Genomic DNA, 14661 nt, shown 5'->3' with positions numbered 1-14661 from the left:
TATTGTTATTTTTGCAAAATTGACGCTATTTTTTTGTTTATAGTGCATGATAAAAAAAAAAAAAAAAAAAAAAAAATCGCACAGGTGATCAAATACCACCAAAAGAAAGCTCTGTTTGTGGGAAAAAAAGGACGTCAAATTCGTTTAGGTACAGTGACTGCAATTGTCCGTTAAAGTCACGCAGTGCCAAATCGCAAAATAGGCCCTGGTCAGGAAGGGGGTAAAATCTTCCGGGGCTTAAGTGGTTAAAATGACAGCGCTCAATTCTTTTAGGATGCGTGGGTGGATGCCATCTGGTCCAGGCGCTTTAGCCACCCTTATTCTGTCTAAATATTTCTGGACCATATCACTTTTGAGCCATTGTGGATCATTTGGGGCTGTGTCATTACCACCCCCATTATGGTCATGAGCTCCCCCATGCTCCTTTGTATACACAGAGCTGAAGAAAGTATTTAATAAATTTGCCTTCTCTTTGTCCCCAGTCACCCCCTCCTGATTATTGTGTAAAGGGCCTACATGCTCAGACCTGACCTTTTTACTATTAATATATTTGAAGATTTTTTGGGATTTATCCTACTATCTTTTGCAATCTGTCGTTCGTTTTGATTTTTGCGTCCTTGATTTCCTTTTTACATATTCGGTTATATTCTTTGTATGTATCTTTGTAACAATTAAGCAATGATAGTGTTCCTTCATTTTTATATTTTTTAAAAGCTCTTTTCTTTTTATTTATAGCTTTTTTTTTTTATCTTTGGCCGTGAGCCAGATAGGTTTAAAAGGCTAAAAATAAAACCTATTACCCATGGGAATATACTTTGCAATGAGTTTTCATAAAGTCTTTTTGAAAATTTCCCATTTCTGTGCTCATTGATGCCAATATTCCCTCCCAGTCTAAATCCTGGAAAACAGCCCTCATCCTTGGAAAATTTGCGCTCTTAAAGTTAAGTGTTTTTTTTTGTTTCCTGTATGCGTTTTTTGCTCACAGCTAACATTAAATGAAATATTATGGGTATTAATAGGAAGATATATTCTATTTTCTTGTTTTAATATTTTCTTTACTTTCTGGTTTCGAGCCTGGGTCAAAATGATGTCAAAACATCCCAGGAGTCTCCAAGGGCATTTTTTTTTTTTCATCTGGAAGAGTTGAGAATGGGCTGTCACAGCTAAGCACACCCTCCTGCCTGCATGCTTGGGCCAAGGGCAGATGGATTCCAGGAACTAATTGCTAAGTGAAACATCTGCCCTTATTTAGGATGATTGCAGCCATAAATGCTACCGATTTCTCAACAAAATAAAGCATGGAGACATGAAAGTATGGGGGAGTTTGCGTTGATTAAAAAATTACATTTTTATTTTGTGGTGCTCACATACAGTTTAGTTCTGCTTTAACTGGCTATAGTAAGCACCAAAACACAGACTATTGTCTGCAGGTTGGGCACCAGGGACCTGGAGGATTCAACAAGATTTAGGTAACACTAATTCGTTTTACCACTCCCCCCATAAAGCTGTGCCATCATCTTTAGATCCACTGGTGGCCAGCTTTGTCTCTTGTATTCTGACGACAACTGACAGATCTCACTGAGGGGGGAAAAAAATGTCTTCGATCCTGCAGGATTTAATTAACTATTTCAATACTAGACACTTTGACCCCCTTTCCTGCCCAGCCCAATTTTCAGTGCTATCACACTTTGAATGTGTGAAAGGTACAGAGCCTAAAAAGTATGGTATATCTGAAAATCAATCAATCCTGATGCACTGACTGCCTATCTAATTTCTTAACGTCTTTAAAACACCAGGAAAGTACAAAAAAAACACCCCCCTCTAAATGACTCCTTTTTGGAAAGTAGATAGTCCAAGGTATTTAGTAAGAGGCATGGCGAGTTTTTTTATTAATTGTAATTTTTTGCCACAATTTTTTGTAAAATGAACTAAAAATTTGTTTTTTCAGAATTTTTTTCCCCACATACTCTCACTAAAGCAGAGCATCGCAATAGGACTGGTGTGGCGGGGAAAAGGGTCATTTTTTTCAGTTTAACATTTTTATTATATATATATATATATATATATATATATATATATATATATATATATATATATATATATATATATATATATATATATATTTTTTTTTTTTTACTATTTTTACAATTTTCTTCTTTTTACATACTGTGATCAGATCAGTGTTACCATAGTGACACTGTGCTACGCTGGCAAAGTATTTAGGATTTTTCTTTATTCACTCTATGATTGCTTATAACAGTGATGATTGGCCACAGCTATCACATGGTACAGATGCACTGTGATTGGCCCTGTCTGTACCATGTGATCACTGTGACCACAGGATCAGCAGCATGCACCATGGCTTTTGACTAATTGGGATGGGGGTGCTTTTAAAGAGAACATAACAAGAATAAAAATGTATTGTAGGTTATCAGCGTTCAGATGTGGTGGCTGCATTCCATTTTTTTTTTCCCCCGGATATTTTTTCCTATTTTGATTACCTGGTGAAGCTGCCAGTAAACCCTCTTCCCGTCCTAGGGCAACATCACTCACTTTAATGTATCCATGGGGGAGCAGTTGCTGCACGCTTCTGATTTGGGCTTCAAAACACCTCCCACTCTTCTCAACTCCATAATATAGGGGCAGATGTTCTGTAGTCCGGCAGAGCTGGTGACAGTGAACAAAGAAAACAAAAAAGGGCGCACCGACCTAGCGCATTATCCTCAGTAGAAGGCTTTATTTATGCAACAATAAAAAATGGCTACTCACAGACGTAGATGAAAGTACATCATATCAAGCTAGATTGCTCCAATGTCCGGGTGTAGTCCATACAATCGTTCATAATCGATGAGATGACGGCTGACGCGTTTCGAGGCCTAGCCTCTTCCTCAGAGCCACTGTGTCATGGCTATCTCCTTGGTTTAAGTAGTGGTGTACTGATTCAGTACAGTGAAATTAGTATACCACTACTTAAACCAAGGAGATAGCCATGACACAGTGGCTCTGAGGAAGAGGCTAGGCCTCGAAACGCGTCAGCCGTCATCTCATCGATTATGAACGATTGTATGGACTACACCCGGACATTGGAGCAATCTAGCTTGATATGATGTACTTTCATCTAAGTCTGTGAGTAGCCATTTTTTATTGTTACATAAATAAAGCCTTCTACTGAGGATAATGCGCTAGGTCGGTGCGCCCTTTTTTGTTTTCTTTGATTCTAGTACCGGTGGACTACCCCAGTCCGATATGGGCAGCAAGACTTAAGACATTTGAGAAGCCAGTTGTGAGTCCCGTGAGGAGTGTGGTCGAGGGGTTTGGATACCAAGCGCAGGAGGAGGGTGGTCATACCCTATTGGTTTTTGGTGACAGTGAACAGCCTGATCATCCAAGGATATGTTCAATTCGCAAAACCTCAGCTATCAGAATTTCTAAGTAGCGCAATACTTTATAAAGATGGGGTCCGGCACCATAAATGCAGTGCTCTTCTTCCTAAAGCTTTGGCGTGTGGGCGGGCTCTCAGCATCATCACATGCAATACAGGGCTATTAACCTTGCATTGTATGCAGTGGGGGAAAGTATGAAAGTGCAGCCATGAGAGGGAGTCTGCTGAAGCACCAAATAAGGTATTTCTCCTTATTCCAGCACCCCTAGACAGAATGAACGTTTTACCCTTGCAGTGCATGGGGAACTGTGTAGGTAAGTTTGGAAGGGTGGGGGGGGGGGGGGGGCACAGCAAGGATACTTTCTTGCTTGAATTTCAACTTTTAGCATGAATTCATACAAAAAAAAAAAATAAATCTAAAATACATTCTGTCTTCTAACAACCACAATGTATAAAAACATTCAAAAGGGAATAACTAGTGGAAATTGTGTTATAAAGAAAACCACAACATACATGATCAGAAAACTACACTAAAACATTTTTGAAAATAAAAAAAATGATACACAAAAAAAAAAAAAAAACCCACTAACGTACACCGCATTGTAATACCACACAAAGATCTACATGGAAGAATGAGCCATATTTTTGTGCAGCACATAGGATGACAAGGAAGCTCTGGAGGGGGAATCAAGGCAACACACATACAGCCATAGGGTGATGAATGGAGAAGATAGGTTTTTTTCGATGGTAGGAGTAAAGAGGTGAGGAATAAGTGGTGTAAGGCTCCATGTACACGGGACGCTGGAAATGGCCGTTTAGGAGCAGTTGGGCGTTTTTTTCAGAAGCCCCTGAACCCATCTACATTTTATCTTATCTGTCCATGTACACAGGGTCGTTTACAGTCATTTGCAGACAGTTGCGTTCAGGGACTGTTTTTAGAACGCAATTATTTGCGTTCGAACGTGTGTTTCCCGGCGTTTCAAACGCACAAACGCGTCTGAACGCGTCCGAATGTGATGACCCGCGTTTAGCGTTCGTGTTTTTCCATTTTAAAGGGGAATCATTTTTTTGACCTCTAGGAACGCTTCTAAACGCAAACGCCCGCAAACGCTGCTAAACGCCCGCTAAACGCGGGTACAAACGCGACCGAACAGACGTTTCAAACGTCCTAAAAATTCCAGCATTCAAAGGGACTTTTAACAACGTCCCGTGTACATGGAGCCTAACAGTGATGGAGATGTTAAAGTGCAAACTTTTCATTAGAGCTGCACAATTCTGGATAAAATCAGAATCACAATTTTTTTTTTGCTTAGAACAGGGGTGTCAAACTCAATTTAATTGTGGGCCGCATCAGCATTATGATTGCCCTCAAAAGGGCCGGTTGTATCTGTAAGACTAGATGTCAAGAGCATCCCCTACCCTTACATCACCCTCACCCTCCCTTACATCACAGTGCACCTCCCTTAGCTTGTGGTGCTGCTGGGAAGAAGCTGGAGGCATTGCTGGAAAGCAGAAAGTATAAGGTCTGGAGGAGGACTGGAGCTCTCTGCAGCTACAGGAGAGGTGCGAGGGCCACATAAAATGGCCTGGAGGGCCGGATTCGGCCCGCGGGCCTTGTGTTTGACACCTGTGGCTTAGAATAAGGATCACAATTCTCGGGGTAATATCTTTTACATTATGCAAACAAATTGGGCTAACTTTACTGCTTATTTTTTCTATTTTTTTTTTATATAAAGTGTATTTTTTCCACATAAAACTGCCTTTGAAAGACGTCTGCGCAGATACGGTGTGACATAAAAGATTGCAACGATCGCCATTTTATTTTCTAGGGTCTCTGCTAAAAAAATAAATAAATATATAAATAAATGTTTGGCAGTTCTAAGCAATTTTCTAGCAAAAAATACAGATTTTTTTTTTTAATGGTCACAAGCGTCAGAAAAAGACTTATGCCCCGTACACACGTGCAGATTATCTGAAGACTTTTGTCTGTAGACTTACCAAAACCGTATAATATGAGGTCAAACCTAAACACTTTCAATTTGTATGCAATCCGGCAGGCCCTTGCACTACATAGAAAAGGTAAATCTGAAGACTTTTGTCTGCACGTGTGTACGGGGCATTAGGCTCCCTTCACACGGGCGGTGCGCTCCTGACGGACTCAGTTTTGATCAGCGGGGATCAATCCACCGATCCCCGTTGAGCAGGTGGATGACAGTTCCATTTCCGCTTTGTGTGCGGAGACGGAGCCGTCATATCCCCCCGCTCCCCTTTATGGGAGATCAGGTGAAAACGGATAGCAGCGGGTGTCAGCAGACACGTCACCGCCGACATTTGCTGCTCCATAAGGCTGCATGGAGCATCCGATCAGGTCTGCCTGAAAAACTGACAGGTGGACCGGATTGGAAAGCCTGTGTGAAAGGAGCCTTAAGCCCCGTACACACGTACTGATCGTCGGCCGAACGATCGGCCATCTTTTGTCCGGTGCTGTCCTGTCGGCTGAAAACTGCAAAAGACTGCACACGAATTTTGTCGGCCAACTACAGCCGACTGCAGAAGTGATGTCATGTGATGGTTAACTTTCCGTGTGTTTTTTCTTCTCTGAGAATGCCCAGTCTTGCTAATCGGCTGTTTGTCGGCCGAATTCTGTACTGACTGGCGAACAATCGGCCGTTCTGGTGTTGGCCAACAAAAATTTTAATGCCTGCACAACAGATTCTGTTCGGCCGAAAAGTCGCTGTCGGTTGTCGGAAGCATCATACTAACAAGCCGACAATCGGCCGATCGTTCAGCGGCCGAATATTTACGGCCGACAATCGCTACGTGTGTACAGGGCTTTAGGCCCCTTTCACACAGGCGAACCGTTCAGATCCACCTGTCAGTTCTTTTGGTGGATCTGAACAGACCCCCAATGCATCTCTATGGGGCATCGGATGTCAGCGGAGACATGTCCGCTGACATCCGATCCGTCAAATCTGGACGGACCCTATTTTCCATCCGTCCAGTGGATCAGATGACAGACGGTCTGTTCCCATCCGATTCCCCCATAGAGAACAGCGGGACCTGACAGCTGTGTCTCCGCACACAGCACAGAGACACAGCTGCCATCCGCCTGCTCACTGGGGGATCGGCGGATCGATCCCCCGCTGAGAAAAACTGACTCCCTGTATGAAAGGGGCATTAGCCTTTAAGAGGTTAAACTGCCCTCACCTACAGATGGAAGTTTATTCCTTTGATCTAAAAGAACAAAATGATACATTGTAAAACATTGTGTTTACAGTTATCTCCCAAATGTTGATAAACATTTGCTGGAGGCTCTTTATTTTTTGACAGCTGTGAGTGAGCAGAGAAGAGCTCTGTAAGAATCGAGGAAAATGCAGTTTTAAGATCGTGATGGGGGTGAGTCGAGATCGCGATTTTTTTTTAACGATTAATCATAAAGCCCTACTTTTCATTAAGGTTTTAGATTATGTAGAGGGGTTAGAACCTCTGCCAGTTTTGTCTTTGCTGTTTCCACAGTAGTGAGGTTTACCCTCTCCAGGACAGAAAGTGATGGGAAATCCAATATGCAACACGGGGCTCGACAAATCCCAGGTCGCCATGGCGACTAGGCCATTCACTGTAGCAGGGATGCACAATTTGTATTGCCCGACACCCGGGAGAGGCAGTTACGGGCAGGTAGTTTATTTCTACATTCGGCCCCGCTTTAGGCAAGCAGCAGGGCTTGCTTGTCAGGTGGAAGCATTCAGATGGCTCTACTGCCACCCGATTGCTTCCACACATGCAGGTAAAGTGACCCCGCTTGCCCATCTGCGGGCAAAGGACTGGCATAGCGGGTGCCGCAGGGTAGAAGGGAGGAGAGGGGGACACATTCGCTTCCCATCTTGTTCCTGACCCGCAAGCGACGTGTATGGTGTCCCATCCGGGTCCCCGTTGACAGTTTCCCCAGCCAGCAAAGAATGCAGTGCAGTGTGATCTGCACTGCATTACATTGAGTGGAGCACAGGGGAGACATGCAGTCTCATTAAAGGGCACCTGTCAGCAAAAAATCATCACATAGGAGATTTCTGTCCCCTATGTGATGAAAAAAAATAAAAAAAATTAAGTAAAATAAGACCCAAGCACATAACCCCCCCCCCCCCCAAAATTCTGTGGCCCCTCCACACACACGTTGGGGCACCTATGCATGAAAACACTGATTGCGATACAAGTTACATAACGCCGCGCATGTGCACAAACTAGCTCCAAACCTTTTTCGTTGGCTCCTAGATTCAAAGCAAACAACTGTCACAAAGGGGTAAGGGGGGGATCTCTCACAACACGGGGTAAGGGGGGGATCTCTCAACACGGGGTAAGGGGGGGGGGATCTCTCAACACGGGGTAAGGGGGGGGGGGGATCTCTCAACACGGGGTAAGGGGGGGGGGGATCTCTCAACACGGGGTAAGGGGGGGGGGGATCTCTCAACACGGGGTAAGGGGGGGGGGATCTCTCAACACGGGGTAAGGGGGGGGGGGATCTCTCAACACGGGGTAAGGGGGGGGGGGGATCTCTCAACACGGGGTAAGGGGGGGGGGGGATCTCTCAACACGGGGTAAGGGGGGGGGGGGATCTCTCAACACGGGGTAAGGGGGATCTCTCAACACGGGGTAAGGGGGATCTCTCAACACGGGGTAAGGGGGATCTCTCACAACACGGGGTAAGGGGGATCTCTCACAACACGGGGTAAGGGGGATCTCTCACAACACGGGGTAAGGGGGATCTCTCACAACACGGGGTAAGGGGGATCTCTCACAACACGGGGTAAGGGGGATCTCTCACAACACGGGGTAAGGGGGATCTCTCACAACACGGGGTAAGGGGGATCTCTCACAACACGGGGTAAGGGGGATCTCTCACAACACGGGGTAAGGGGGATCTCTCACAACACGGGGTAAGGGGGATCTCTCACAACACGGGGTAAGGGGGATCTCTCACAACACGGGGTAAGGGGGATCTCTCACAACACGGGGTAAGGGGGATCTCTCACAACACGGGGTAAGGGGGATCTCTCACAACACGGGGTAAGGGGGATCTCTCACAACACGGGGTAAGGGGGATCTCTCACAACACGGGGTAAGGGGGATCTCTCACAACACGGGGTAAGGGGGATCTCTCACAACACGGGGTAAGGGGGATCTCTCACAACACGGGGTAAGGGGGATCTCTCACAACACGGGGTAAGGGGGATCTCTCACAACACGGGGTAAGGGGGATCTCTCACAACACGGGGTAAGGGGGATCTCTCACAACACGGGGTAAGGGGGATCTCTCACAACACGGGGTAAGGGGGATCTCTCACAACACGGGGTAAGGGGGATCTCTCACAACACGGGGTAAGGGGGATCTCTCACAACACGGGGTAAGGGGGATCTCTCACAACACGGGGTAAGGGGGATCTCTCACAACACGGGGTAAGGGGGATCTCTCACAACACGGGGTAAGGGGGATCTCTCACAACACGGGGTAAGGGGGATCTCTCACAACACGGGGTAAGGGGGATCTCTCACAACACGGGGTAAGGGGGATCTCTCACAACACGGGGTAAGGGGGATCTCTCACAACACGGGGTAAGGGGGATCTCTCACAACACGGGGTAAGGGGGATCTCTCACAACACGGGGTAAGGGGGATCTCTCACAACACGGGGTAAGGGGGATCTCTCACAACACGGGGTAAGGGGGATCTCTCACAACACGGGGTAAGGGGGATCTCTCACAACACGGGGTAAGGGGGATCTCTCACAACACGGGGTAAGGGGGATCTCTCACAACACGGGGTAAGGGGGATCTCTCACAACACGGGGTAAGGGGGATCTCTCACAACACGGGGTAAGGGGGATCTCTCACAACACGGGGTAAGGGGGATCTCTCACAACACGGGGTAAGGGGGATCTCTCACAACACGGGGTAAGGGGGATCTCTCACAACACGGGGTAAGGGGGATCTCTCACAACACGGGGTAAGGGGGATCTCTCACAACACGGGGTAAGGGGGATCTCTCACAACACGGGGTAAGGGGGATCTCTCACAACACGGGGTAAGGGGGATCTCTCACAACACGGGGTAAGGGGGATCTCTCACAACACGGGGTAAGGGGGATCTCTCACAACACGGGGTAAGGGGGATCTCTCACAACACGGGGTAAGGGGGATCTCTCACAACACGGGGTAAGGGGGATCTCTCACAACACGGGGTAAGGGGGATCTCTCACAACACGGGGTAAGGGGGATCTCTCACAACACGGGGTAAGGGGGATCTCTCACAACACGGGGTAAGGGGGATCTCTCACAACACGGGGTAAGGGGGATCTCTCACAACACGGGGTAAGGGGGATCTCTCACAACACGGGGTAAGGGGGATCTCTCACAACACGGGGTAAGGGGGATCTCTCACAACACGGGGTAAGGGGGATCTCTCACAACACGGGGTAAGGGGGATCTCTCACAACACGGGGTAAGGGGGATCTCTCACAACACGGGGTAAGGGGGATCTCTCACAACACGGGGTAAGGGGGATCTCTCACAACACGGGGTAAGGGGGATCTCTCACAACACGGGGTAAGGGGGATCTCTCACAACACGGGGTAAGGGGGATCTCTCACAACACGGGGTAAGGGGGATCTCTCACAACACGGGGTAAGGGGGATCTCTCACAACACGGGGTAAGGGGGATCTCTCACAACACGGGGTAAGGGGGATCTCTCACAACACGGGGTAAGGGGGATCTCTCACAACACGGGGTAAGGGGGATCTCTCACAACACGGGGTAAGGGGGATCTCTCACAACACGGGGTAAGGGGGATCTCTCACAACACGGGGTAAGGGGGATCTCTCACAACACGGGGTAAGGGGGATCTCTCACAACACGGGGTAAGGGGGATCTCTCACAACACGGGGTAAGGGGGATCTCTCACAACACGGGGTAAGGGGGATCTCTCACAACACGGGGTAAGGGGGATCTCTCACAACACGGGGTAAGGGGGATCTCTCACAACACGGGGTAAGGGGGATCTCTCACAACACGGGGTAAGGGGGATCTCTCACAACACGGGGTAAGGGGGATCTCTCACAACACGGGGTAAGGGGGATCTCTCACAACATGGACACCTGTGCCAACGAATACCGGCAAAAGGTGGAATCCTCCTAAGTTTGGTGCTGTTTCCACAGCTTATTACTCTGCCTCTGTAATAAAGGAAAGCTCACTAATAAGGACACAAACTTCAATTAAAACCTAAAAGATGTCTTAATTAACCCTTCTCTGGTCTATCCAAAACCAATAAACTCTGGCTTGAGTTCAATTTAAAGTGTTAGTCTGGCAATATAGGTTTCATTTTCTTCCATTCAACCAGCGGGTTGAGGTGGACGGGGGGGGGGGGGGGGTGGATCCCTCCTGCAGAGCTATTGTATTCTGAGAACAGGGAGACTTCCCCCACCGTCAGAATACACTCCTCAGCACTGCCGGCGATAGCCAGTGGCACTGATCGAGCGAACATTTTCTTACAGGCCGGTTGTACAGAAGCCAATCAATCTGCCTATACATGACTCAAATTTCTCCGGTCCATGCTGAACTGGAAACATTTTGATCCATTTATGGCTGGCTTTAATCCACCTTTGCAGAAAAAAAAAACCCCCGAAGGTGAAGACTGTGCACTTCCTCCAAAGCCGGACCCCGCTGTACTCACCCCTGAGGATGCTGAGCGGTCGGTGTCCATGCAGCTATTCCAGGGGTTGGAAATCCCCGCTCTTCTCTGTGTAGCAGTGCTGGGACAGATCAGAATGGCTCTGCTCCATCCAGAAAGTGCCGCACATGGATGAAGAAAATTAGTAGGGATTTATAATTGCCGGACTGCATGGACCCTGCCAGCTCAGCCTCCCTGGAAATATGTAGAGTGAAGACCGGGGTGTGCGGTGTCTGTTCTCCTTTTCCATTTTTCTAATTAGGTGAACATTTTAGTTGTTGGGGGGGGGGGGGGGGCACATCAATGGTGATATTAGACAGTTGGAGAAAGAAGGTGTGTGGGGATCATATATTAGAGAAAAGAGTATAGAGTGTAAAGAGATGGGGGGGGGGGGGGGGGGTCAAACTGTGGTGTTAGTGACTAGGTGGGGGGGGTCACACAATGGAAAGGGGTGGGGAAGTGGGATATCAGTCAGATTTAGAATGGAAGAAACGCGATGAATAACATTCAGGAAGGGAGAGAATCAGGTGTCTCAGGTGGGGCTGAGGTGATTTGGGGGGGGGGGGAAATCAGTCATGGGTGAGATGAAAGAGGAGGAGGGGTCAGTCATGGAAGAGATGAAAGAGGAGGGGCAGGGGGTCAGTCATGGAAGAGATGAAGGGGGGGATCCGTCATGGACGAGATGAAGGGGGAGGGGATCAGTCCAGTTATGGAAGAGATGGGGGGGGGGGATATGTCATGGATGAGATTGGGGGGGATATGTCATGGATGGGAAAGGGTGGGGGGGAGATCAGTCATGGATGAGGTGAAAGGGAGGGGGGGGGGAGACATCAGTCATGGATGAGGTGAAAGGGGGGGGGGAAATCAGTCATGGATGAGGTGAAAGGGGGGGGGGGGATCAGTCATGGATGAGGTGAAAGGGGGGGGGGGGGAGATCAGTCATGGATGAGGTGAAAGGGAGGGGGGGGGGGGAGACATCAGTCATGGATGAGGTGAAAGGGAGGAGGGGGGATATCAGTCATGGATGAGGTGAAAGGGAGGGGGGGGAGATCAGTCATGGATGAGGTGAAAGGGGGGGAGGGGAGATCAGTCATGGATGAGGTGGGGGGGGGGGATCAGTCATGGATGAGGTGGGGGGGGGGGGAGATCAGTCATGGATGAGGTGAAGGGGGGGGGGGAGATCAGTCATGGATGAGGTGAAAGGGGGGGGGGGGGAGATCAGTCATGGATGAGGTGAAAGGGGGGGGGGGGGGGAGATCAGTCATGGATGAGGTGAAAGGGGGGGGGGGGGAGATCAGTCATGGATGAGGTGAAAGGGAGGGGGGGAGATCAGTCATGGATGAGGTGAAAGGGAGGGGGGGGGAGATCAGTCATGGATGAGGTGAAAGGGAGGGGGGGAAGACATCAGTCATGGATGAGGTGAAAGGGAGGGGGGGAGACATCAGTCATGGATGAGGTGAAAGGGGGGGGGGGGGAGATCAGTCATGGATGAGGTGAAAGGGAGGGGGGGGAGATCAGTCATGGATGAGGTGAAAGGGAGGGGGGGGGGGAGACATCAGTCATGGATGAGGTGAAAGGGGGGGGGGGAAGACATCAGTCATGGATGAGGTGAAAGGGAGGGGGGGGAGACATCAGCCATAGATGGTGTGATTTGGGGGGGGGGTGTCAGCCATAAATGGTGTGATTGAGGGGGGGGGGGTGTCAGCCATAGATGGTGTGATTTGGGGGGGTGTCAGCCCCAGATGATGTGATTTGGGGGGGGGCATAGACGGTGTGATATGGAGGGGTCAGCTTTAGACGTTGTGATATGGCGGGGTGTCAGTCATAGAAAGTGTGATGGGGGGGGTCAGCAATAGATGGTGTGATTGGGGGGGGGTGTCAGCCATAGATGGTGTGATTTGGGGGGGGGGGTGTCAGCCACAGATGGTGTGATTTGGGGGGGGGGGGGGTGTCAGCCATAGATGGTGTGATTTGGGGGGGGGGGGTGGTGTCAGCCATAGATGGTGTGATTTGGGGGGGGGGGTGTCAACCATAGATGGTGTGATTGGGGGGGGGGTGTCAACCACAGATGGTGTGATTGGGGGGGGGGGGTGGTGTCAGCCATAGATGGTGTGATTTGGGGGGGGGGGTGGTGTCAGCCATAGATGGTGTGATTGGGGGGGGGGGGTGTCAACCATAGATGGTGTGATTGGGGGGGGGGGGTGTCAGCCACAGATGGTGTGATTGGGGGGGGGGGGGTGTCAGCCACAGATGGTGTGATTTGGGGGGGGGGGTGGTGTCAGCCCCAGAGGGTGTGATTTGGGGGGGTGGGCCATAGACGGTGTGATATGGAGGGGTCAGCTTTAGACATTGTGATATGGGGAAAAGGGGGGTGTCAGTCATAGAAAGTGTGATTGGGGAGGGGGGTCAGCCATTGGGGGGGGGGGGTCAGCCATAGACAGTGTGCTTGGGGGGGGGGGTCAGCAATAGATGTTGTGATTGGGGGGGGGGGGTCAGCCATAGACGGTGTGATATGGAGGGGTCAGCTTTAGACATTGTGATATGGGGGGGGGGGGTGTCAGTCATAGAAAGTGTGCTTGGGGGGGGGGGGGGTCAGCCATAGACAGTGTGATGGGAGGGGGGTCAGCAAAAGATGGTGTGATTGGGGGGGGTCAGCAAAAGATGGTGTGATTGGGGGGGGGGGGTGTCAGCCATAGATGGTGTGATATGGAGGGGTCAGCTTTAGACATTGTGATATGGGGGGGTGTCAGTCATAGAAAGTGTGCTTGGGGGGGTCAGCCATAGACAGTGTGATGGGAGGGGGGGTCAGCAATAGATGGTGTGATTGGGGGGGGGGGTGTCAGCCATAGGTAGTGTGAAGGGGGGGGGGTTCAGCCAGGGAGAGGATTCTGGGGGTCCTCAGTAAAGGGGGACTCAGGGGGTGTTGGCAGTCATGGCGATGAGGTGGGTCAGTGGGGGAGGGGGGGTCACTTAGTGACAGGTTGAGGGATGAAGATGGGGGGGGGGTCACTCAGTGTACGGGGATGGAGGGTGTGATAGGGGTGGGTGGGGGGTCAGTGATGGATAGGGCGATGGTTGGGGTGGGGGGGTCAGCCATGGAGGAGGAGATGATGGGGGGGGGGGTCAGTCACAGTTGGGGTGATGAGGGGGGTCGGTCATAGATAGGGTGATGGTGGGGGGGTGTCACCCCGGGGGCGGAGTCAGCGCACACAGACGGGGGGGTCGCTCAGTGGACGGTGCAGGGTGTCAGTCAGTCCCTCAGGCCTGTGAGGAAGGGTCCCTGCGGTCTCAGTCCCTCCCCTCCATGACCCCCCTCACACACAGCGGGAAGGGATCCCGGGGCTGCCCGTGGTTCTGCTCACCGTCATGTTGTTGTTATTCCTCCGCCCGTCTCCCCGCTCTGCTACCCGCCGCCATCCTCCTCCTCCTCCTCCGCTCCGCCTCCTCCTCCGCGCTGCGTCGCATGACGTCACCACGCTCTCCTCCCTCCGCCTCACGTGACTCAGCTGTCACCACAACCCACCCGCTTGTTGGCGTCACGTGACATCCACATGCGTTCTCTCGCG

At 50.0% G+C, this 14661-nt stretch overlaps 1 protein-coding gene across 1 annotated transcript in view; it reads right to left on the bottom strand.

Moving 5' to 3' along the window:
* The window catches only part of SHOC2 (SHOC2 leucine rich repeat scaffold protein), a 151972-nt gene extending 137432 nt beyond the window's left edge, over positions 1–14540 (bottom strand). Inside the window, exon 1 of the mRNA XM_082267557.1 lies at positions 14458–14540. The gene's annotated coding sequence lies outside the window, so the exon portion shown is untranslated. The remainder of the gene's footprint in view (positions 1–14457) is intronic.
* Positions 14541–14661: the final 121 nt, after the last annotated feature.

The sequence above is a fragment of the Pelophylax lessonae genome (genome assembly GCF_965119305.1).
Source record: "Pelophylax lessonae genome assembly, chromosome: 9".
Lineage (NCBI taxonomy): Eukaryota > Metazoa > Chordata > Amphibia > Anura > Ranidae > Pelophylax > Pelophylax lessonae.
The sequence above is the reverse complement of the archived record's forward strand: the minus strand, read 5'-3'. Positions and strand labels throughout refer to the sequence as shown.